Below are 24,882 nucleotides of genomic sequence, written 5' to 3'. Positions count from 1 at the left end.
AGATCCATCTTTGACTGTCTGAGAACCTCTGATTTGACCTAACCAGATTGGATATTATTGGCTGAGCTTTGCTGAGGCAGATTATCTGGAAATTTCTCACACGGCTACTTTTCTCTGATGAGCTTAATGGTTGTTGAGAAATTGTTTGAGTACTAGTTTAGGAACAGCATCCCTTCCCTTCAATTGTATATCCTAACCCCCTAATCCATTAAAAGATTATTTCTTTTTACTTTTTAATTATTTTTAAAAATAATTTTATTGTAAACAACAAACATACAAACATTCTTGACATGGTTACAATCAGTGGCTCACAATATCATCACATAGTTGTGTATTCATCACCTCAATCATTTTTTTGAACATTTGTATCTCTCCAGCAAAAAGCATAAAAAAGAAAAAACTCATACATGCCATGCCCCTTACCCCTCCCTCTCATTGGCATCTAGTATTTTAATCTACTCTCTTTATTAACAGATGATCTCAATATCCTATTAGGAAAAGAAATGGTAAAGTGCAGGGAATTTTTGTAAGGCACCAAGAAGTAGACTCTTTTCCTAGAAAAAAATGCGTCATGAAAACCATGGCAGACGCTTGGGTGTAGACAGTTGGTACATGAGCATAACACTTTTGCCAAAACTTGGCCTGATCCCCCAGTGCAAAGTAACACTGAGTACTTGAAGTGATAGGAAGGCCTGACTTTGTGCCGCTCTGTCTGCGGCCTTTGAAAGATGTCCCCAGCATGGTGTGGTGCTGGGAGAAAGGAGTCTGGGTCCTGGCGCCGCCGTTTCCTGCTAAGGGACCCACTCTGATAAATTCTTTACTATTTGTACGCTTCAGTTTCTTCACCTGTAAAATGAAGCTATCCAAGTTCATACCTTGTAGAGTTGATATGAGGACAAAATGAGATAGTATATGCCACACCACAGTGTGGGGCCTACCACATAGAAAGCACTTATTCCTGTGTTAGCGATTGTTACTTTTTCTTTCACTGAGTGTTTGAATCCCGCCAGGGGAAATGAATCTGAATTTCTGAGCAGTCTCCAGCACAGGCGCACATCCATGGGTAACCAAAGGAAAAAACCCCAGCTGTAAATCTGTCATATTTTCTGTTGATGTGATAGTTTTAGATATTTAAATATTTATATGTTTGGCATATGCATTAGGGCTAGAGTGATAAATCCGAAACGTATGGATGCTATCTGAAATATTAAAGGTAGACAGAAGGTCTTTTGGGCATCAGGGATTAATCAAGCACATTATTAATTCAGACTGTGACATACCATTCAGCTCCCAACAGTTTTTCTTTCACTTCCCTATATGCTGCAAAACTAGGTGCAGAGTATTGACCAAAGCAAAGTAGAATACAGATCAATATGATCGGCTTTAAAGGAACTGGAAGTACAGAGGGTGTACGCCTTTAAAATTTTGATTTTTCTTTTAACTGAAAGTTGCTTTATTATTTTAGGGATAGCTCAACAGATATAGCTTCTATTTAAAAAAATACATTTAAAACTCTACAAGTAACTTACATTTGCGGGTGAAAAACATTGGAATATAGAAAAAGAAGAAAAAGATTTCCTATAGTTTTCCACGCTAAAATACCATTTAACATATTTTGTTGTGCTTTTCCAATGTAAAATTTACTTGGCATGTAAGGTCTTTCTGTTTCTGTTTCTGGTTATGGCCATGCTGTATGTACAATTTATTTCTTCATTCTCTTCTATTTCACCCACCATTATGTCATAAGCATTTGAAAACCATAAGAATGTTAATTAATTATTATGGAAGCAAACATACATTGAAGGCTCATTCTGTACCAGCAATGATTTAAGCAATTACACGAACAATGAGTTTACTCCCGACAACAATCCTGCCAGGTAGATATCCTTACTTGTCTCATTTACAGGTGAAAAACAGAGGCCTGGGAAGCTTTCGGTAACTTGCCTGACTCTGAGACAACCAACAAGTGGCCGGCCCAGGGTTTGCACTCAGACAAGCTGGGTTCAGAATCTGGGCTCTCAACAGTTGCTCTAAATCATTCTTGATCAAATTATTAATAAGTTATAAGGCAATACTTTATATTAAGCAGAGGCATTGGCAAGTTTCAGATACCTGAGAGTAGGACTCATGTAGTATTAGTCTTCATCTATCCATCACTTAGTAAAGCTCGTAATAGGAGCCCAATTCTTGTTTTTTAGGCATGGGCAGGCACTGGAAATCGAACCCCCGGGTCTCCGGCATGGCAGGTGAGAATTCTGCCATTGAGCCGCTGTTGCACCACCCCCAAAACTTGTTTTTTGAGTGAACAAATTAATTTCTAATTTGGATCCAAGGTATTGGCGAGGTTCCATTGTGGATAGATATTTTGCACTGACTCAATGAAATCCAGTTGTGGTAGGTAGTGTTTCCAAAAATGGTTGCAAAAATACTTCCCATCCCACTTGCTCTACTGGAATCCACCAGTCTGCACTGTAAGTGGAATCTGTGTCTCCTATCCCCCTACTCTTGAATCTAGTAGATCCTGTGATGCCTTCATTAATAGGCTCTGGGAGAATTGATGCTGAGTGACTTCTGAGGCTGGGTCATAAAAAGCGAGACAGCTTCTGCCTTGCTCTCTCTGGGATGCTTGCTTTTGGAACTCAGCAACTCATCTGGGTGGAGGCCCAGCAGCCACAGACAGTGGCGTCGGTATGTATGTTCCAGCCTTTAGACATGGACTGAAGGAGTCTTCCAATGATTTTAGCCCTTTTCAGTCATCCTTTGAGCTGCCCCAAGGAAGACACACGGGGCAGAACTAAGCCAGTCTCTCTGAGCTTGTCAAATGCAGATCTGGAAGCTAAGTAAATGATGGTTGTTGTTTCATACCATAGAATTTGGGGTCACTTGTTACACAGCTGTAGATAACTGGAATGTCAGGGTCACTCTCTAGAGTTAAACATTTCCTAATATTTTAAAGAATCACTTGGACAAGTAAGTAGCTGGAAACCAAATTCTGGATTGAAACAGGGTCAATTAGTGTGTGAAAATCCTAGTGTCTTCTGTTTAGAATCTTACCTCCATCGGCAGAGGAAGTAAATCGACACCCTGACTGTATAAATCACGGGAATTTTCAGACAGGCAACTATGAATGTCTTAGCTCTTAATGCAGAGAGATGTTTTTGAAGGAGGAACCAACTTTCTGGAAAGCATTCAGTCTTACTTTTAAAATCAAAAGTTTAGAATTTGTATGTATGAGTTGTTCGAAACCTAAGTATCAAAGGTTAAAACATACATTCATGAATTTCTCTGCTAAAACAAAACCAACCCATGCCAAGCAAGCGAAACCAAAATGAGCTTTGTTTTGGTTTGTTCTGTTTTATGTCTATAAACATAAACAGAAATCTCTGCCTTTAAAATTGTAGAGATTTGCTTTATCAAAGAATGAAAAGGGAAATCCAAAGAGAATATGACTCTACTAATTTTATAGCTGGGTTGATTTATAACTTTTTAGAAAAGTAGTAATACTTCATTGATTAATGACTCTAGGATTTTGTTTTGCATCTCTAGTTATTTCAGAATATAAACTTATTGTGTATTGAGCTAGTGAAAGATTGTACATGACAACTTGCAAAATCTTTACATACATCATCCCATTTAATTCTCACAGCCGTCTGAAGTAGAACTAATTTTACTCCAATTTTGTAGATGAGGAAATGGAGCCTACTGAAGTTAAGTAATTTGTCTGAGGTCTTACATGAGGTGGAAAAGCTGGTACCCAGGCCCAGCTGACTCCAAACCCAAAGCTGCCAAACACTCTTCTCAGCTGCCTTCCTGGTTCAGAAATTCGTTAAAGTCTCAGCAAATTACCCAAATCCTTAAGTAATTGATTTCTCCCTCAACATACACCTAAAAAGGTGGAAGATAGTAAGAAAGCAATTTGATAGCAGGTAATTGTCTAGCAAGTCAGTTCAGATCAGGAAGGGTTAAGCCCTGAGAAGGAGAACAAGTGGAAACACCCAGGCCTGTCTAGGAACCTCAGAAGCCAAAGACAATGTAAGCAAAGGTAAGGAGGCAACTGAAACCCTAGAACAAAGGAATCTCCATGGGCTAAACTAACATGAGTGACTTAGGACCCCGAGCAGGGGCAGGCGTCGGCCAAGGTCAGAGTGCACCGTGGACAGGCAAGCCCACGGTCTGGGAAGGGCATTGCAAACGGTTTCTGGCCCACCCTGAAGCTTCCAATAAGGCAGATCAGAGAACACAGTCAAACAGTTCAACAAATCTTGCTGGGCTCTGTTACAGGCAGGGCACCGATCCAGAGGTGGGTGCCAAGAGGAAGGCTGGGTAGGATCCTCGCCTGCCAAGAGAGTGTGGTTGGGTGGCTCAATCAGCCCTGAGGCTTCTCCGCTGACTGAGCTGACTGATGACCCAGCGGGATTAGCCTGGCCCCTGTCTCCTCCTCTATGCTTCATCCACATCAAGGTGCTCTCTCTTCCCTCCACCAAGGGGGCCTTTTCCTCCCTTGTCGGCCTGGAAAAGTCCTGCTCATCCTCTACGCCCACCTTTAAGGCTCCCCCCTTAAGGGCTCACCTTTCTGCCTGTTTAGCCTTGGCAGTGGCATCCAGCCTCCCCCTGTTACCCTGTACTGTGCAGTTGTCTGTCTGTCTGCACTCCCATTAGATAGTGGGGATCTCAAAGCAGGGTCTGTTGCTGTTTTGCCCAGAGCCTGGCATTTATTCACTGCCCATACGGACCAGGCCTGGGTTAAGTGCCCACACATACAATCAATGTAATTTCCACCCATGGTACAAGTGAGGAGACCAAGGCTCAGAGAGGTTAAGAAACCTGACCAAATACACAAGTCTGTTTGACTCTTCCCACTAAATGACCCTGACTCACTCATACTGAACACTCAACAAGTGTGTGTTGGGAGATTGAATGGAAGGCAGCAAGAAAGTGGCTGCACTTGACAGGAGAAGGGAGCAAAGGGGGAGGCTGTTAGACACAGGTCCTGAAGCATGCTCTTTGGAAGTGGAGATTTATGTTTTAGTTCTCTCCAAAAGAACAAGATATATCTTTTAACACTGGAGAATTATTGTGCACCCACTTTTCTTTGTCCTTGCCACTGGCTATGTCCTTTCCTCTTCATAATTTAGTAGCTTGAAAAGATCCATCAGAGAGAACTTTTTCCAAGCCATTGTCTGATCTCATCTTTGAAAGACCATTCCATTACTCTCTGCTGCTATGACTAGTGGGTGCATGAGCCCACTGACCTCCTCTGGGGTGGTCTTTGACGAAGCCTGGCTGATATAATCTTCCTGAGATTCCCTGGGTGTTTAGTGCTGCTCTCACTTGCCTTTTCTTCAGAACCGCTTCTCTCTGATAGCCAGTCTTTCTCCTTAGAGGCCTCTGACCAACTGGCCTGGTCATTTGCCACTAATCATGGGGTATGCATATTATAACCTTGATTATTTTGGAGGATAAGGCACTTAAATCACTGCACATTGGGTGGAATTTCCCTTCATCATTCTTAGGATAATTCACTTGTCAGCATGGATGGGATATGTTTTTTGTTTGCATTCATGCAAACAAAGCTTGACATTTCCCCTCTTCTGTCAACTGATGATAAGGATCTCCCACCCTTGAGATGGTGGTAGGTGGGTGAGGACAGGCAGAACCGTACCCGTATGCTTTTTTCCATCCCATGTGAATGCAAATTGCTTCTGGTCCTCCTTTCTAAAGAGGATGGAAGAAGCAGGAACTCCCCTATAAGCAGCAGTAAACTACATTCCTGAAACCATGTTTTTTGCTCTGAGAAAAATACTGCATCTGGCATAGAGACTGTAAATAGGCTGCCACTTGGTCCAGTTGCAGTAGTCCACTGTCATCCATCAGGAGCTGTCTGGTTTACATAGGGACTGGACTGGTGAACAAAATCAGGTTATAATGGAGACATTCTCCCCAGCATCTTCTTGGGTGTTAAGGTGACACTAATCTCTGCCATTTCTTCTGGGTTGTGATACAACTTGGCTTATCATTGTGGCAGCATTTGTGTGTGTGTGTGTGTATGTGTTAGTGACTTCCAGTTGGCTTTCTGACATAGACTAACAAACAAAGGTCAGTATTCTGTTCACTATCTAGTAAGTTCATTCTGATTGTACAGCTGGGGCCCAGTGAAGTGACCATTGGGGGAAGAGATCCAAGAACCTCGTTGTCATGGTTAGGGACAGGTGTCAACTTGGCGAAGTTGTGGTACCTGTTCATCTGATTGGGCAAGCGCTGGCCTGTCTGTTGCAATGAGGACATTTCATAGGATTAGGTCATGATCACGTCAGCTACATCCACAGCTGATTCCATTTGTAATCAGCCAAAGGGGAGTGTCTTCTGCAATTAGTGATGCTAAATCCAATCATGGGAAGCCTTTTAAGGAGGACTCAGAGGAGACAGGTTGCATTCCTGCTTTGGCTGGTGAGCCTCTCCTGTGGAGTTCATCCAGGCCATCCATTGGAGTCGTCGGCTTCGCAGCCTGCCCTGTGGATTTTGGACTCTGCATTCCTACGGTCACGTGAGACACTTTCATAAATTTTATATTTGCAAGTGTTCCCTGTTGATTCTGTTTCTCTAGAGAACCCTAACTAATACATCTTGGTACCGGGAGTGGTTCTTAAGGAACAGAATCTTAAAAATGGGTTTTTATGAATGGTTTTCTACTCTGACTGGGCTCAGAGACACTAAGGACTCTGATTCCCGTAATCAGAATGACACTCCCAATCCATGGACTGAGTTGGCAAAGGAGATAGTCAGAATATCATCATTCGATTCTCCTAATGCTTCGCTTGTACGAAGCCAGACTCTGGGGGATAATGTTTTTGACACCTTTACAGAGTTTTGTAGAAATAAGAGTTATAGAGATGTTGGTTGGTTGTTGTTAGATACACTGTCTACATTAAAGGGTGAAAGGGATGGGCTTAAGGCTTCAAACAAGAAGCTTAAGTGCTGTCTGAAAGATGTAGAGGTTTCTATGAGTATCCTGAAGGAAAATTTTATTTCCTGTGTCGTAGACTTGAGATCTCTGAAAATCAGACTGAGAATCTTATTGTTAGAGTAGCAACTTTACAACGTAAACTGAAATCTCAGTCTTGCATGGTGTCTGCCGTTAAAGTGAGGGCATTGATTGGAAAGGAGTGGGACCCTGAAAAATGGGATGGTGACATATGGATTGATAATGATGTTGGGGGTGAGGTTGAAACCCTAGACCATGCTGAGCCTTCTTTAGATAACTCTGTAATAGTCTGCCCTGAGGACATAGCCGCCCCACCTCCAGCCTGCCTTGAGGAATTGGCCACCCAACCTCCTCCTGAAGGGATTAGCCCTAGAGTTATTAATCCTGTTTCACCAGATGAAACTGCAAATGAAAGCCCTGAAGCAAATGGCTTGGAAGATATTTCTAATTCTTTTCATGACCCACCCCCACCACCCCTCGTTTCTTCTAGACCTATAACTAGACTAAAGTCCCAACAGGCCCCTAAAGGTGAGGTACAAAGTATCACACATGAGGAGGTACGTTATACTCCAAAAGAACTGTGTGAGTTTTCCAATTTATATAGACAGAAATCAGGGGAATATGTGTGGCAATGGATTTGAAGAGTGTGGGATAATGGTGGGAGGAATATAAGGCTGGATCAGGCTGAATTTATTGATATGGGCCCACTAAGCAGAGATTCTGCATTCAATGTTATAGCTAGAGCAGTTAGAAAAGGTGTTAACAGCTTGTTTGGGTGGTTGGTTGAAACATGGATCAAAAGGTGGCCAACATTACCTGAGGTTGAAATGCCAGAACTGCCCTGGTATAATGTAGATGAGGGGATCCAGAGGCTTAGAGAGACTGGGATGTTAGAGTGGATTTATCATGCAAAGCCTGCTCTTACACCCCAGGAATGTCCAGAGGATGCACCTTTTACCAGAACAGTGAGAAATAAATTTGTGAGACTAGCACCATCATCCCTCAAGAGCTCTGTGGTTGCACTTCTCTGTAGGTCAGATATTACTGTAGGAACTGCTGTCACTGAGCTGGAATCCTTAAACACAATGGGGATGACAGGATCCCGAGTTGGCAGAAGCCAGGTGGCAGCACTTAATCACCAAAGACAGGGTAGACATGGCTATTATAATAGACAACAAACTCAAAGGAGGCATCAAAATTATATGACACGCAGAGATTTGTGGCATTGGCTAGTAAATCATGGGGTGCCTAGAAATACAATAGAAGGGCAGTCTACAAAATTCTTGTTGGAGCTGTATAAACAAAAGAGTTCTAGGTCAAGGGAACAGAAGTCTAACCTGAATTACAAAAACACAGAGTCACGGCCCCTTAATCAATTTCCAGACTTGAAACAGTTTACAGACCCTGAGCCCCTTGAATGAAGGGGAGGCCAGGTCCCTATGGGGGAGAAAGCTGTTACACTGCCACAGATTTATACTGTTAACATTCCTCTAAGTCTTCCCCAAGGAGACCGACAGCCTTTTACCAGGGTAACTGTGCATTGGGGAAAAGGAAATGATCAGATATTTCGGGGATTATTAGACACTGGTTCAGAAGTGACATTAATTCCAGGGGACCCAAAACGTCACTCTGGACCACCAGTCAGAGTGGGGGCTTATGGAGGCCAGGTGATCAATGGAGTTTTAGCTCAGGTCCGTCTCACAGTGGGTCCAGTGGGCCCCCGGACCCATCCTGTAGTTATTTCCCCAGTTCCAGAATGTATCATTGGCATAGACATACTGAGCAACTGGCAGAATCCCCATGTTGGTTCTCTAACTCGTGCAGTGAGGGCTATTATGGTGGAAAAGGCCAAGTGGAAGCCACTAGAACTGCCCCTACCAAGCAAAATAGTAAATCAAAAGCAATACCATATTCCTGGAGGGATTGCAGAGATTACTGCCACTCTTAAGGACTTGAAAGATGCAGGAGTGGTGATTCCCACCACATCCCCTTTCAACTCTCCTATTTGGCCTGTGCAGAAAACAGATGGGTCTTGGAGAATGACAGTGGATTATCGTAAACTCAACCAGGTGGTAACTCCAATTGCAGCTGCTGTTCCAGATGTAGTATCATTGCTTGAGCAAATCAATACATCCCCTGGTACCTGGTATGCAGCTATTGATCTGGCAAATGCTTTTTTCTCAATAGCTATTAGTAAGGACCACCAGAAGCAGTTTGCTTTCAGCTGGCAAGGTCAGCAATATACTTTCACTGTCCTACCTCAGGGGTATATCAACTCTCCAGCCCTATGTCACAATCTTGTTCGCAGAGACCTTGATCGTTTCTCCCTCCCACAAGACATCACACTGGTCCATTATATTGATGATATCATGTTGATTGGACCTAGTGAGCAAGAAGTAGCAACTACTCTAGATTTACTGGTAAGGCATTTGCGTGTCAGAGGATGGGAGATAAATCCAACAAAAATACAGGGGCCTTCCACCTCAGTAAAATTTTTAGGTGTCCAGTCGTGTGTGGCATGTCGAGATATCCCTTCTAAGGTGAAGGATAAATTGCTGCATCTGGCCCCTCCCACATCCAAAAAGAGGCACAACGCCTAGTTGGCCTTTTTGGATTTTGGCGACAACATATTCCTCATTTGGGTGTGCTACTCCGGCCCATTTATCGAGTGACCAGAAAAGCTGCTAATTTTGAGTGGGGACCTGAACAAGAGGAGGCTCTGCGACAGGTCCAGGCTGCTGTGCAAGCTGCTCTGCCACTTGGGCCATATGATCCAGCAGATCCAATGGTGCTGGAAGTGTCAGTGGCAAATAGAGATGCTGTCTGGAGCCTTTGGCAGGCCCCTATAGGAGAATCACAACGCAGACCCTTAGGATTTTGGAGCAAAGCCTTACCATCTGCTGCAGATAACTACTCTCCTTTTGAGAAACAGCTTTTGGCCTGCTACTCGGCCTTAGTAGAGACTGAACGCTTAACCATGGGCCACCAAGTTACCATGAGACCTGAGTTGCCTATCATGAGTTGGGTGTTGTCTGACCCACCAAGGCATAAAGTTGGGCGTGCACAGCAGCACTCTATTGTAAAGTGGAAATGGTATATACGAGATAGAGCCAGAGCAGGTCCTGAAGGCACAAGTAAGTTACATGAAGAAGTGGCACAAATGACCATGGTTTCCACTCCTGCTGCCACATTACCTTCTCTTTCCCAGACCAGAGCTATGGCCTCTTGGGGTGTTCCTTACAGTGAATTGACTGAGGAAGAGAAAACTCGGGCCTGGTTTACAGATGGTTCAGCATGATATGCAGGTACCTCCCGAAAGTGGACAGCTGCAGCATTACAAGCCCTTTCTGGGGTGTCCTTGAAGGACAGTGGTGAGGGGAAATCCTCCCAGTGGGCAGAACTTTGAGCAGTGCACCTGGTTGTTCATTTTGCTTGGAAGGAAAACTGGCCAGAGGTGCGTTTGTATACTGACTCATGGGCTGTTGCTAATGGTTTGGCTGGATGGTCAGGGACTTGGAAAGACCATAATTGGAAAATTGGTGACAAAGAGGTCTGGGGAAGAAGTATGTGGATAGACCTTTCTGTGTGGGCTAAAAACATGAAGATATTTGTGTCCCATGTGAATGCACACCAGAGGGTGACTTCAGCAGAGGAAAATTTTAATAATCAAGTGGATAAGATGACCCGTTCTATGGATACCAGTCAGCCTCTTTCCCCAGCAACTCCTGTTATTGCCCAATGGGCTCATGAACAAAGTGGTCATGGTGGTAGGGATGGAGGTTATGCATGGGCTCAGCAACATGGGCTTCCACTCACCAAGGCTGACCTGGCTACAGCCACTGCTGAGTGCCCAATCTGCCAGCAGCAGAGACCCACACTCAGCCCCCGATATGGCACCATTCCCCGAGGTGACCAGCCAGCTACATGGTGGCAGGTTGATTACATTGGACCACTCCCTTCATGGAAGGGGCAACGATTTGTTCTAACTGGAATAGACACATACTCTGGATATGGGTTTGCTTTCCCTGCATGCAATGCTTCTGCCAAAACTACTATCCGTGGGCTTACAGAATGCCTTATCCATCGTCATGGTATTCCACATAGCATTGCTTCAGATCAAGGAACACACTTCACAGCAAATGAAGTGCGGGAATGGGCACATGCTCATGGAATTCTCTGGTCTTACCATGTTCCCCATCATCCAGAAGTAGCTGGATTGATAGAACGGTGGAATGGCCTTTTGAAAACTCAATTACGGTGCCAACTATGTGGCAAAAACTTGAAAGGCTGGGGTAATGTTCTCCAGGAAGCTGTGTATGCTCTGAATCAGCGTCCGCTGTATGGTGCTGTTTCTCCCATAGCCAGGATCCATGGGTCCAGGAACCAAGGGGTGGAAATGGGTGTGGTGCCACTCACTATTACTCCTAGTGATCCACTAGGAAAATTTTTGCTTCCTGTCCCTGCTACCCTGAGTTCTGCTGGTCTACAGGTTTTAGTTCCAAAACAGGGTGTGCTTTCTCCAGGAGAAACAACAGTGATACCACTGAACTGGAAGTTAAGATTGCCACCTGGCCACTTTGGGCTACTTATGCCTCTGGATCAACACACCAAGAAGGGGATTACATTATTGTCTGGGGTAATTGACCCTGACTATCAGAAGGAAGTAGGACTGCAACTACATAATGGAGGTAAAGAAGAGTTTTCTTGGAATATAGGAGATCCCCTGGGGCGTCTATTAGTACTGCCATGCCCTGTGATTAAAATCAATGGAAAACTGCAACAACACAATCCAGGCAGGACCACTAATGGCTCTGAGACTTCAGGAATGAAGGTTTGGGTCACCCCACCAGGCAAAGAACCACGGTCAGCTGAAGTGCTTGCTGAGGGGAAAGGGAACATGGAATGGGTAGTGGAAGAAGGTAGTGATAAATATGAACTTCGACCACGTGATCAGTTACAGAAACGAGGACTGTAATGCTGTTTTGTTTGTGTTATACTATTTAAGTTGTAAGATATCAAGTTTAAGAATGAATGTTGCCCAAGGATTTGCACCCTATTCTGGAGAGATTTAATGTGTTTCCAGTTATATGCAGGACAGTTGAGTATTGTCAGGTAAAAGAAAAAATGTGTGCTTATTTGTTTTCATTTGGAAATTAAGTATGGTCTAAGGTGATATATATATATATATATATATATATGCCAAGTTGACAAGGGGTGGACTGTCATGGTTAGGGACAGGTGTCAACTTGGCGAAGTTGTGGTACCTGTTCATCTGATTGGGCAAGCGCTGGCCTGTCTGTTGCAATGAGGACATTTCATAGGATTAGGTCATGATCACGTCAGCTACATCCACAGCTGATTCCATTTGTAATCAGCCAAAGAGGAGTGTCTTCTGCAATTAGTGATGCTAAATCCAATCATGGGAAGCTTTTTAAGGAGGACTCAGAGGAGACAGGTTGCATTCCTGCTTTGGCTGGTGAGCCTCTCCTGTGGAGTTCATCCAGGCCATCCATTGGAGTCGTTGGCTTCGCAGCCTGCCCTGTGGATTTTGGACTCTGCATTCCTACGGTCACGTGAGACACTTTCATAAATTTTATATTTGCAAGTGTTCCCTGTTGATTCTGTTTCTCTAGAGAACCCTAACTAATACACTCGTGGACCTAATTTTGGTCCATTTATTACCTGAGCTCAAATACCTCATTTTAACAGGGGGACCAAGAGGATGTTTTTGGTTTTCAAATTTCAAAGTCCATTCATGTCCTGTTGTCTAACACTGTTGGAAGTTTTGCATATCCCATCTTCCCCAGTGAAGAGCTAACTAAGTAATCATCACAGGCCCACTGGAGAAGGACTAGGGGGAAGTCGTTACCATACATATTCTTGCTGGGGTGTTGCAGCATTCTTCTTCCTGGGACACAGCCTCTCCTTCAGCCAAAGGATCCTCATATGGAAACTGGCTTTCATCATTTGGAAGCTGGGTAAGGGATTTTGACTTTTATTAGTTTTATTAGTTGCTACTCTAAGCCTCCTAATTATCCAGCCTTGACTTAAAAAATATTGTATATGGGGGTGCACAGGTAGTTCAGTGGTAGAATTCTTGCCTGCCATGCAGGAGATCCAGATTAAATTCCTGACCCATGTACTACCTCACTCCCCCTACCCCCCAAAAAAACCAACCTAGGTGGTAGCTGAAGGTGGGTGGGGTGGAGTTTTGGTTTGAGGACTTAAGTAGAGTATCTTCTCTAGTATGTCTGCCTCTGGGAGCCTCTTGATGGGTTCTTCCACTCTCTACTACAGTGGTTCTGACATTCCAGGCTTGTTCCTTGCTGGAACTATTTGTTTTAGTTTCCTTGGTTGCTCAGGTAAATACTATGCAATAGATTACCTTAAACAATGGGAATGTATTAGTTCATGATTTTGAGGCTATGAAAAGTCCAAATTAAAGCATCATCAAAACAATGCTTTCTTTCCAAAGACTGACATTCTGGGGCTGGCTACTGGTGATCCTTGGTCCTAGGCTCTCTGTCACATGGCAATGCATATGGTGGCATTTTCTGGCTTCTCCTTTCTCATCTGGGTTCTTTCAGCTTCCTGCTTCCAATGGCTTCCTCTTTCTGCATCTGAAGTTCATTCCTCTTATAAAGGACTTCAGCAATATGATTAGGACTCATCCTGAATAAGGTGGGCCACATCTTAACTGAAGTAGCCTTGTCAAAATGTCCTACTTGCAAAGGGTTCACATCCATGTGAATGGACTAAGTTTAAGAACTTGTTTTTCTGGGGTGCACCACTCCAAATTACCTACAGTGTTTGAATCTATGTTAGAGGAAATTGCTCCCATTTCGATAAACCCTCCCTTTTCTAACTATATGTTCCACCACTTTTGACTGAGAGCCCCAGGGTCCAGCCCCCTAGACACTCTCTTGGCTGTTACAGGAAGAAGTTGGTTATGTCCTCTAGCTCTTTCAGCTTATATGCAGATTAGTGGCTGAAAGAAACTACCATTTTATTGTATCTCACAGTTTCTTTGGTTAGTAGTGCAGACAGGACTGAGCCAGTGATTCTGTTATTCTACACGCCATCAGTAGCAGTAACTCAGCTGGACAGCAGGCTGGTCTGGAGGGTCCAAGACCATTCCATTCACATGTCTGGTATGTTGACAGGTGTACTGGTTTGAAGCTATCATGTACCCAAGAAAAGTCATGTTTTAATCTTGATCCAATCTTATGGGGCCAGACCTATTGCTTTGGGTTTAAACTTTTGATTGGATTGTTCCCATGGAAATGTGACATGCCCAGTTGTGGGTGCATTACTTTCATGGAGATGTGAAACAAGCAGTTGTGGGTGGGAAATTTTGACTAGATGGAAATATGACTCTGCTTGTTCAAGGTGGTTCTTTAGTTTACTAGTGTCCTTTAAAAGAAGAAACATTTTCGAGAAACCTCAGAGGCAGATGTTTGGAGATTAGAAGTGACAGAGCCAACAGAACCAACATGAGACCCAGACGTTTGGAATGAAGAGCTGAGCAGATGTTGCTATTTGCCTTCCTGTAAGATGCTAAGCAAGCCAGAACATGGGGAGCGCCAAGGAAATCCAAGAGATAAAACAAAGCCCTGGAGAACCCAAGTGAGGAACTCCCACAGGCAATGGAGGCTGAAAGCAGTGGAGCCTGAGAGCAAGGGACCAGTGGCCTTCCCAGATGACAGACGTGTTCCAGATGGCATCAGCCTTTCTTGAGTGAAGGTAGCCTCTTGTTGGTGCCTTAAATTGGGACATTTTCATGGCCTTAGAACTAAAAACTAAAAACTTGTAACATACTAAATTCCCTTCATAAAACTGTTCCATTTCTGGTATATTGCATTCCAGTACCTTTAGCAAACCAACACAACTGGGTCAACTGTGAGTCCACCCCTGCTCTCTCATGTGTGGTGGTTTCAGGATCATCAGACTCCTTACACAGCTGCTTGGGGCTTCCAGAGAGAGTGTTCTAAAGACCCAGACAGAAGTCTGAGGTTGTCTGTTCTGCCACATTCTTATTGATCAACAGTCACTAAGACAACCTGAGAAGATATCAGATTCCAGCTCTTAACGGGGAAAGTGGCAGAGATTTTCCCACCATCTTTAATCTACTACAACCTACCACACTTACTTAGCCAACAAATATAGACTTACCTGGCTCAGTGATGTTTTGACCTGACCCTTATTACTGATCTGTTGGCCAAGAAGGTATAAGGAGTACATTTCCAGGGAGATGCATATTGTCTTGCAAGGTTGAGGCTTCTGCATCAACTTTAAGCAACTTGGAGCTCCAAGTAGGCCTGGAGAGTTCAGAGAAACAGGAGGATTCAGAATCTCCCAGGCAACCCCATTGCAATCTCAGAGTCCCCTTCTTCCCATTTAAGTCATCAACTTTGACACATCAGACTCACTAGAGTTGAACTTTCAACCTCTTCTGGAGTCTGCTGACTTTACAATTAATTTCTGCCCCTTATCCTTGGCCTTTTCTGCCCTCTGGTTGCAGGGGATGAAAGTCTCTTTACAAGTTGCCATGGAGGCCCATTTGGTTTAAAAGGTGGCTCATTTAAAGCAGTCTTTTTTTTTTTTTTTTTTTTGCATGGGCAGGGACTGGGAATCGAACCCAGGTCTCCAACATGGCAGGTGAGAACTCTGACTGCTGAGCCACCATGGCCTGCCTTAGTTTAAAGCAGTCTTTAAATGTCTTTCTGCAATGCATTGGGAGCACTCAGCGAGAGCCATTTTACTGGAATCTCTCAAGTGCCCAAGATACTGCACCCGCTAAAGTTCTCCCTTTCACAGTAAGCTCATCCTCATTCACCACCATGAAAACCTCTACCTTGCGTGGCTACAATCTGCCTGGTGTTTTCAGTGCTCCACCTACCACCAGAGAAGACAAGAAATTTTGACCAGCCAGCAGCCATTCAAAATCCAAGTGATCTTAGCTAGGATTATTCCCAGCACCAAATGTCTTAGCTTGAGGTCTACTGGGAATGGATTCTGGCAGATACTTGTTTGTAGGAGGATTGTTTTGAGGGAGTATTCTCCAGAGCAGTACCTGTGAGGAACAAGGTAAGCAGGAGTGGGCAAAGGGAGAAGTTGAACTGTCCTCAGCCAATCTTTGGGGGTTTCTGGAGCTGCCATGTCCCACACTGAGTGATGGGGGCCAGACATTTGTGCTCCTGTATTGACCAGTCCCTGCAAATGGGCTGTCCAAGGCAAGGTGGCATGACCTTGGGCAAGGCAGCCACCTTCTACCAAGGGCCACACTTGGGGAGGACTCAGCTATGATCTCTGTATAACCAACACCCTCAGCAGCAGGAGAAAGAGTGTCCCAGGGCCAGAGGGGAAATTTGGTGGGTGAACAACAGTTTTCACTCTGCACCCCTTCTTTGGGCTAGTGGGAGTGTTGTCCTGGTTCCAAGAACAAGCAGTTAGTTGGGACTATGCAGAATTTGAGTCTGAAGGAGGTTCCTTACCAGAAACAGCAAACAAAATAGGGGCTAGGGGAGGGAAGCTCCGTGTTCCAGAGCATGTGCTAAGGTTTTGATGAATGGAAATTTTTGAATGAACCCAAGGCCAGAATAACAGCGAGTCAGGACTCAGAGAATGGTCTGGGTGGGTAACTGCGGACAAATGCCTCTTTCATGTCCCAGCTTGTCTCACCCCTTTCAGAGCCTCAAGTTAAGTGTAGAACAAAAGTATTATAAAAAGGCTTCCTTTGAGGAGAACCAAGGATAGACAGGTTCCATGCTATAGTATGTTATGAGTAAAATGATCTTTCATAGACTAGCCTGCAAAAGCAACAATTTCTAATTGTATTTCTATGGGAAAATGTTTTTGAAGTTCTAAACAATCTATTAAAAGTGAAGTTTGGGAATAAGTTTATTTGTGGTTAGTTGAAAATTTGGGGGGCTCTACTTCCTAAAGTACAGCAGTAGAACAATTCTAGAAAGATTTTCAACAGAAAGGATTGAAACAGTAAAAGGTTTCTGGTCAATTGAGTGTCTTGGCCAAATGTTCATAGCAAGTGTAGCTCAGGGCAGAAAGTTAAAGGTCTTCTGCAGGAAAAGGATGTTTATTTGCTTCCTTACCAGAGAAGGTATTTAGAGAAAGTCCCAGTAGAGCAAATATTAAAAACAGCCATAGAGATTTGGGCATCTGCTATAAATTGAAGGATAGTGATAGGACATAGATAATTCAAAGATGGGGCTTTGAATTTGGGTGCTGGGAAAGATGACCTTTCTCGAGGGTAAAGGGAAAAGGAAGGCTGACTAATGCTTCTCAGTTCAATTCCATGTTCTTTCTACACAGCAGTGGCTCCTTCCTAAAGTTCTCAGCAAGACAACCTCAGCTTTTAAAAAAGCTCAGATTTTAAAAAAGCTCTCGAGAATGCTATTTACTTTTGAATCTTGTCACTTATTTCAGTTTTTATTTCGTTTAAAAAATTAGTAAAAATAACACTAAATTATGCAAGGCAATTTTGAGCAATCCTGGGTTTTAAATTCAAAGTTGCAGATTATTTTTATAGGGACTTTTATAAATAAAAACAATATTTCAACCCTATTCACAATGCCAAAGAGAGAGAGAGAGAGAGAGAACATATTCTATCCTTATCCAAGGTGTTCCAGCTTCTGACTACAAATAAATAAATATATGTTTTGAATTGCTTCCTGTACTTAGGCCCATATTGTAAACAAATTGCCAAGTTAGCAGTCTATAAAGCAGGAAAAAAAAGAGCAACTTTTCTGTAGATTTTTGGATATTGTGCTGGTTTGAAATGATGTATGGACCCTAGAAAAGCTATGTTTTAATCTTAATCCCATTTTGTAAAGGGAGCCATTTCTTCTAATCCCTATTCAATACTGTATGTTTGAAACTGTAATCAGATCATCTCCCTGGAGATGTGATTTAATCAAGAGTGGTTGTTAAGTTGGATTGGGTGACGATATGTCTCCACCCATGTAGGTGGATCTTAATAAGTTTCTGGAGTTATATAAAAGAGGAAACATTTTGGAGAATGAAGGAGATTTGGAGAGAGCAGAGAATGCTGCAGCACCACAAATCAGAGAGTCCATGAGCCAGCGATCTTTGGAGATGAAGGAGGAAAACGCCTCCCAGGGAGCTTCATGAAACAGGAAGCCAGGAGAAGCAGCTAGCAGATGATGCTGTGTTCACCATGTGCCTTTCCAGATGAGAGAGAAACTCTGACTGTGTTTGCCATGTGCCTTCTCACTTGAGAGAGAAACCCTGAACTTCATCAGCCTTCTTGAACCAAGGTATCTTTCCCTGGATGCCTTAGATTGGACATTTCTATAGACTTGTTTTAATTGGGACATTTTCTCAGCCTTAGAACTGTCAACTAGCAACTTATTAAATTCCCCTTTCTAAAAGCCATTGCGTTTCTAGTATTTTGCATTCTGGCAGCTAGCAAACTAGAACAGATATGTTGAAAAGGGTTTTAAAAACTTAGTATTTGAGCCCAGAAAGCAAATTTTCTAGAAAAATGTGTAAGCCCTAGTTTCATGTATAATGCCCAGTTACTTGAAAAGACAACATTGGATGATAATGCAGAGCCTTGGATGAGTGCTTGGAGACTCTTCTGGGAGGGAGAGGGCAGCATATTTTGTTTGTCTGGGGCTCAGGAAGGACTCCGTCATCTTTTTGTGTAGATACTTGTTGAAATCACAAACATGGCAATAAACACATTAGATCAATTTCAATCTTGTGGAGAGTCTGTTAGTGCCATGAGATAGAAATTTGTATATTATTTGCCCCAATTTGGGCCAATGGTTGCACTGGACAAGTACAAGAAGTTAAGTTGCAAGATAAGGGTTTAAATGTGGGTTTTGCCACTTACCTGGCTGAGCGAGTTCCAGCAACTCATGAATCTTGACTATAACAGATACAGGTAAGGGGTAACCTGTACCCTGGTTGGCATCCTGAGAGATGCCCAAAAGTGTTCATAAAATCTGAATTTATTAACTGAGATAATGCATGTTTAGCACTTACCATAATCAAGCATAATGCTTGATGTTTATTAAAGAATCAATACAATTTTTTTTTTGAAAATTCAAAAAAATTTTCTATGTGGTCTCTATGTTGGGTGGTATGGTACAAAGACCTTCTCCTTATTCAGCACTCATTAGCAAGACTATTGTTTTCATGAACTCTGCACTTTGTTCATGCAAAAATATTTTTTCAACAAATATTAATTGGAAATAGTTGCATTCTGGACTCTGTGTTGACTGTCACAAATACAAGCACGAGTGAGGCAGACTCGTAGGATCTACAATTTAATGGAGGGAAAGGGATCGATTGAGCAATCATGTAGATCAGTTGAGCAGCTGAAATTGACCCACTGTGACAAGTTCCATGGAAGTGGAGTAGCAAGATGCTGGGGGAGTCTCTAGAGAGGGTCCACGGAGGGTGTGTGAAGGACGTGATTCTTGACCTGAGATCTCACAGATGAGTAACAGATGAGAAGACTCAAGTGGGAAGAAGGAAGGATCTTCAAGGGAAAGAGAATGGAGAGTCTGAGGCACCAGAAGAGGCCGTGGTCCTGGGCAGGATGATAGCAGGATGGAGGTCACTAATGTAAGACCACGTGGGCTCCCACGTTGTGGAGTGTTTCAAGCTAAAGGCAGTGGGAGCTGTTTAGGAGTATAGGGTGGGTGCAGCCTGGAGAACACATTGACTGCAGCTTAAAGAGCAGATTTTGGAAGGCAAGGGAGGGTTTGGATGAGCCTCGGGGGTTATTTCAGTAGGCCCAGGCCCAAGTGGAAACTAACTGAAGCTTGGATGAGGGAGATGGCAGTGGGCTGGAGAAAATGAATGGTTTCCCTAGATATGTAGGGATTTCAGTTTTCAGAATTTGGTGATGTGTTGACTATGACACAGGTGGGGAAAGAGGTTTTAACGGTCCCTCCCAAGTTTCTGGGTTGTGCATCTGGAAAGACAAGTGTGCCCTTCCTGGTACAGGAAATCCACGTGAACCTGGGAACATTCTAAGTTCTCTTTTGGACATGTGGAGCTGGAGGGGCTTCCGAGGCTTCCTGCTGGCGAGCATGTGGTCTGGAGATCTGTGCAAAGCCTGAAGATGAGAAGCGCGAGCCGTGGTCTCATCAGGGTCTGAGTGAGAACTGACGAAAGGAAAGCCCAGGCTTGGGTTATCAGGAGGTTCTTAGCACAGGACATTCCTAAGTGACTGGAGGCCACACAGTAAATGGTTTAATGCTTGCTAGAATGGAGAAGGTGGGAATTGTCTCCACCAGTGTTTTCTGGGTAGTGGAGGTGGGCATGATCTGCCTTTTTGGAATGGAAGGTGAGAACCAGCATAAAACACAAATGGAAATGCAGCTCTGATATTCTTTACCACTGGTTCTAAAGTTCAGTGTGTATGGAAACCATTTACCTGCAGTCTTTTTCATGTGCAGAATCGAAGTAAAGGAAAAGTACCGATTTAAGTGTATTATCAGTTTCTTTTCTCAGAAGGCCTCTTGACTAAAACTGAAAACACACAACTGGAAGGATGCCACTTTAGATTACACATTTTGAAATGTAGCTCAGGAAAATGGAGGAATGTCTCTATCTTCTGTTAGAGGATAAAATACAAGGATGCTGAGCTGCTTGCTTATCTGCCACTTAATTAAAAAAAGCACAGAAAATCTGCTCAGTCAGGAATTGTTGAGTCATGTATATAATGATTGCTAGAAATGTTGGCAACCTCAAAATGTTTGTTCGAACAGAAGCAGGGACAAAGTGCTGTGATGGGAAAAACACTGTGTAACATTCAGCGATATGGCTTGACCTAGCCTCAAGGGATGTCTTTTGATATATATATCAAAATTAAAAATAAATATATATATTTAAAGAAAACTGCTTAATGAGATCCATGACCAAAAATGAGAAAACGATTTATGATATTAGTGATAAGCAAAAGGAATATACTAGTTAGTTTGTATACTTGAAATATAGGAAATAAAGGAAATAAAATAAATAGATAAAATAAAGGAAAAAGTTGTGTTGCAGTATTTGTAACTAAAATATTAAATGGCATGATATTATATACATATAGTCAAATTACATATAGTGACCAGACAACAGGGAAAGGAAGGGGCGCTGGAAGTGGTAGAAGAGCAGCGGGGAACAGCTTATTTGGTCTCCAATTACATCATCTCTCTGCTGAGCTCCAAATGCCAGGGTGCCATCCCCGTGTCATCAGGGTTTCCCACCAGGAGCAACAGGATGTTCTCACTATCTCTGTTTTGAAGAGGAGCAAACATAAATCCAAGCCTCAATATTATTATCTGAGTATCAGTTCTTGTGGTATGACAAGAGGATTTGGTCACGTTTACAAGGCAGTAGTGTCATCTTTTAAGTGTGTCACTCTAAGGGAAAGAGAGAAGAAATGCTTTTGGTCACAACTCAACTCTTTACTCAGTTGTTTACTGCCATGTTTCATTTATAGAATGATAGTGGGTCTGCAGTTGGTTAGTAAAAGGAGGACCTTCTGAGCATTCTAGAGGATGGAATTTCTGTTTCCTGCTGTGTTGATGGCATTGTTTTTGAGTATCTTTCAACCAGATAATATGTTCAATGAGGACATAGTTGACATCTTTTCCTAGCACCTAGCACAGTGCCTGATGTAGGCGGTGAATGAACTAAAGAAGACAGCTACTCAAAGGGACCCAGCGTCCTGACTCCTAGGAATGAACCACACCTCAGATATTGGCACTCTGACTTCTCTCTCTTTCAGATCCCACGTCCCATCCATCAGCCAATCTTCCTGGCCTTAGCTTTTATATATGTGCAGAGTTTGGTCCCCTCCATGGCTGCTACCTTGGTCCAAGCCACTCTCCTCTTTCCAGGTCTGGAGTCCATGGTCGTCTTAGCAGGCGTGCTGCTCCCTCTTTTTCCACTGGGTTCTAATCTCCTTCAGCGCAGCTCACAACACAAGTCAGATGACCTTTCCTCTCTACTCCAAACACCTCCGTCTCACAGAAAATGCAACCATAGTCTCTACCTTGTCTTTCAAGTGCCTGTAGCCTCCCTGATCTCAAGCCCCTGCCTCTCTCCACCTTGGCTCTGGTGCAGCCACCTGGCCATCTGGTTGCTGTAAGCCCATGTCCTACCTGCCGTCACCACCTGTGCTGTTGCTTCTCAGTTATTGCTTTGTTGCTCAGTCAGGTTTCCACTTAAATGACACCAAAGCAGAGGGAGCCTTCTTCATCCCTCTTTTTATTTGGCAACTCATTTGCACTTTAACCACATATGCCACTTTCTTTTATTCACAGCATTTATCATTTCCTAACATTATTTGTTGCATCTGTTTGTACCTGGCTTACTTTCTATCTCTGCCAACAAGAGAAAAACTCCAGGAGAATTGGGACTCCTTCCACGTTCTTGCATGCTGTAGCCCCCTTGCCTAGAACAATGTTTTTTAAGTGAGTCAGTGAGTGTCCATGTGTATCTGGAGGCATCTCTGGGACCAGAAGTACCATCCACAATGGGACTGGAAGACGGGCATGGAGGCATCCGAGCCGGTTGCCGTGACACAGATTCCACGTTGAGCAGAGAAAGCAAGAGAAAAAATGGAGTAGAACTTCAACTCTGTGACGCTCAAGAATGGGCAATGCTAACCTGTGGGGATAAAAATGAGAACAGCAGTTACTTCTTGTGGTGGGTGCTGGTTTTAATTTGGAAGGGCCAAAGGGCAACTTTCTGGGCTGCCGGAAGTATTTCATATTCTGAAGTGGGCATCCCAAATCTAGATATGTAATATATACAGGTAAAAATTCATTGACTGTACTCTGGAGATTATTTTTGTGTTTTGATGAAGAAGCCACGGTGGCATTCGTAGAGTGGATGATGTCAGCCCTTGTCACTACAAACCAGGGAGCTCTCTAAGGAACCTGATGGGCTCTGTGTGCTGTGGTTTGGTGAGGCCCCAACAAAATGAGCTTTTAGAATAACCTTGGTGAAGGTCACTAAAGTGCTCTGTTGGTGTCCTCTTGGGCGACTTCCAAGGACTCAGCCACTGAGAGGAACGGAGTTTGACATAATTGAAGCTGGGCCAGTGACAACTGAGAAAACATGGTTCCAATGGGTGAGAAGGGATGGGAAGAGGAGCCCGTTGCGTGTACGTGATCCACCCTCACAGAGGATTGTCCTTTGCTTCTTGTTCATGCAGACTGTATCTCACAGTGAGGGTCTCCATGTCCATTTCAGGGGAACGTCTGACACAGAGAAGTCTCAACCAGGAGACATCCCAGGTCACTGGGAGAAGACTCAGACCCCAGCTCTGAGTCAGGTGCGTCCTTCTTGGACCATACTGCCTTTCAAAAACCTAGACTGAGAATGAAAGGCAAAAGAAAAAGTCAAAAGTCTTGTCAATATCAAGCAGGCATGCCATGAAACCTGTAATCAGGCTCTGCTTCTTTTACAGTTTGAGCCATGCAGCATGTGTGATAATGTCATTCCTTCCTTCAGCAGCATGTAAATGTTTATTTGGGTTTTTGTATCTAAGGACTCTAAACACATTTTCTCTTAGCTGCACGATTTGAACATGTAACACTGGGTGCAAAAAAGATAAGTAGGGGTGGTGTGGCGGTGGCTGTGTGGCAGAGTTCTCACCTGCCGTGCCGGAGACCCGGTTTCGATTCCCAGTGCCTGCCCATGCAAAGAAAAAAAAAAAAGAAAAAAAAATAAATAAAAATTTAAAAAGATAAGTAGAACATGGTTTTGACCTCCATTTCTGATAGGAAAGGTATGTCGATAAGTTTTAGAGAATAAAGGTAGCTTCTCTTACATATAATATATGATGTTTCTATTGCCTGGAATTTGTATACTTTGATGAAAATCCTTTCTCCTATTTTTTCTCCTTTTTCTCTCTTATAAAATATACAAAGAGAATTTAAACAGTGGTTTAAATTTTAAGTAAATAAAAGAGAATAAATTGAATACAGGAATCTGAATGGGAGGTCTAGAATTCTTTTCATGCTAAAATATTGAATTTTTCTTTATGAAAAGAAAAAAAAATCTAGAACTATTTTACTACAATGAAACAATTTCAGAACTGCTCGGAAGGAAATATGGTCTTTCCTTTTTTGTGATTGCAAACATGCTCCGGGGCTGCTGAGATTTGAGGTGATTTTTGCCCCTTTGAAATTTGGTTTTCTTATTTCCACAAACAGTGACACTTCTGTGTCTTGGCAAATTAAGTGTCATTTAACTATTCTTTTGGCCAATGGCCATTTTTGCTTTTTTTTTTCCCATGGTAGTGCCTGTGAATTTACCCTTTCATTGATCTCTTTACTTACAAATTTTCAATAATATTGTGTGTGTATGTGTCAACACTGCTTTTTTTTTTTTTTTTTTTTTTTTTTTTTGTGGAGCGGGATCATAGCTTTCCCACTAAAGGAGCGTGTGAAGCCCCCAATGTTAGGACTGAATTAGCGGTCGTCGAGCCACCAGAGGGCGCGCGTCAGCAGGCGGAGCGGGCTGACCCTCAGCCGGTCCAGCAATGCCTGGCGCAGCCCCATCTGCTCCCCAGGTGAGGGGCTCGGCTGTCCAGCTCAAACGGACCCTTGGGTTTTTCTGTTCCTTCACACGGTGTGCTGTGGTTTCATATAGACACTTGCAGTCTTCGCAATTATGAATTGGGAACTATTATTTGGAAGAATAAAAACAAATTGCATCTAAATATTCTGTTGTCTTTGGGCATCCTATTTCTGCATACTCTTCATGTATGGATTTTATAAAATCTATTTTGCATCAGTGTGGCTTAGTGGAGAGCCTACTGGGTGTGGGGTTAGGAAACCTGGTTCCCACATTAGTAATATATGACTGTGTATAACTATCTGTCTTAGGACCTGCCTCTCAGG

The sequence above is a fragment of the Tamandua tetradactyla genome, chromosome 18 (genome assembly GCF_023851605.1).
Source record: "Tamandua tetradactyla isolate mTamTet1 chromosome 18, mTamTet1.pri, whole genome shotgun sequence".
NCBI classification, from domain to species: Eukaryota; Metazoa; Chordata; class Mammalia; order Pilosa; family Myrmecophagidae; genus Tamandua; species Tamandua tetradactyla.
This window is presented reverse-complemented; position numbering follows the sequence as displayed.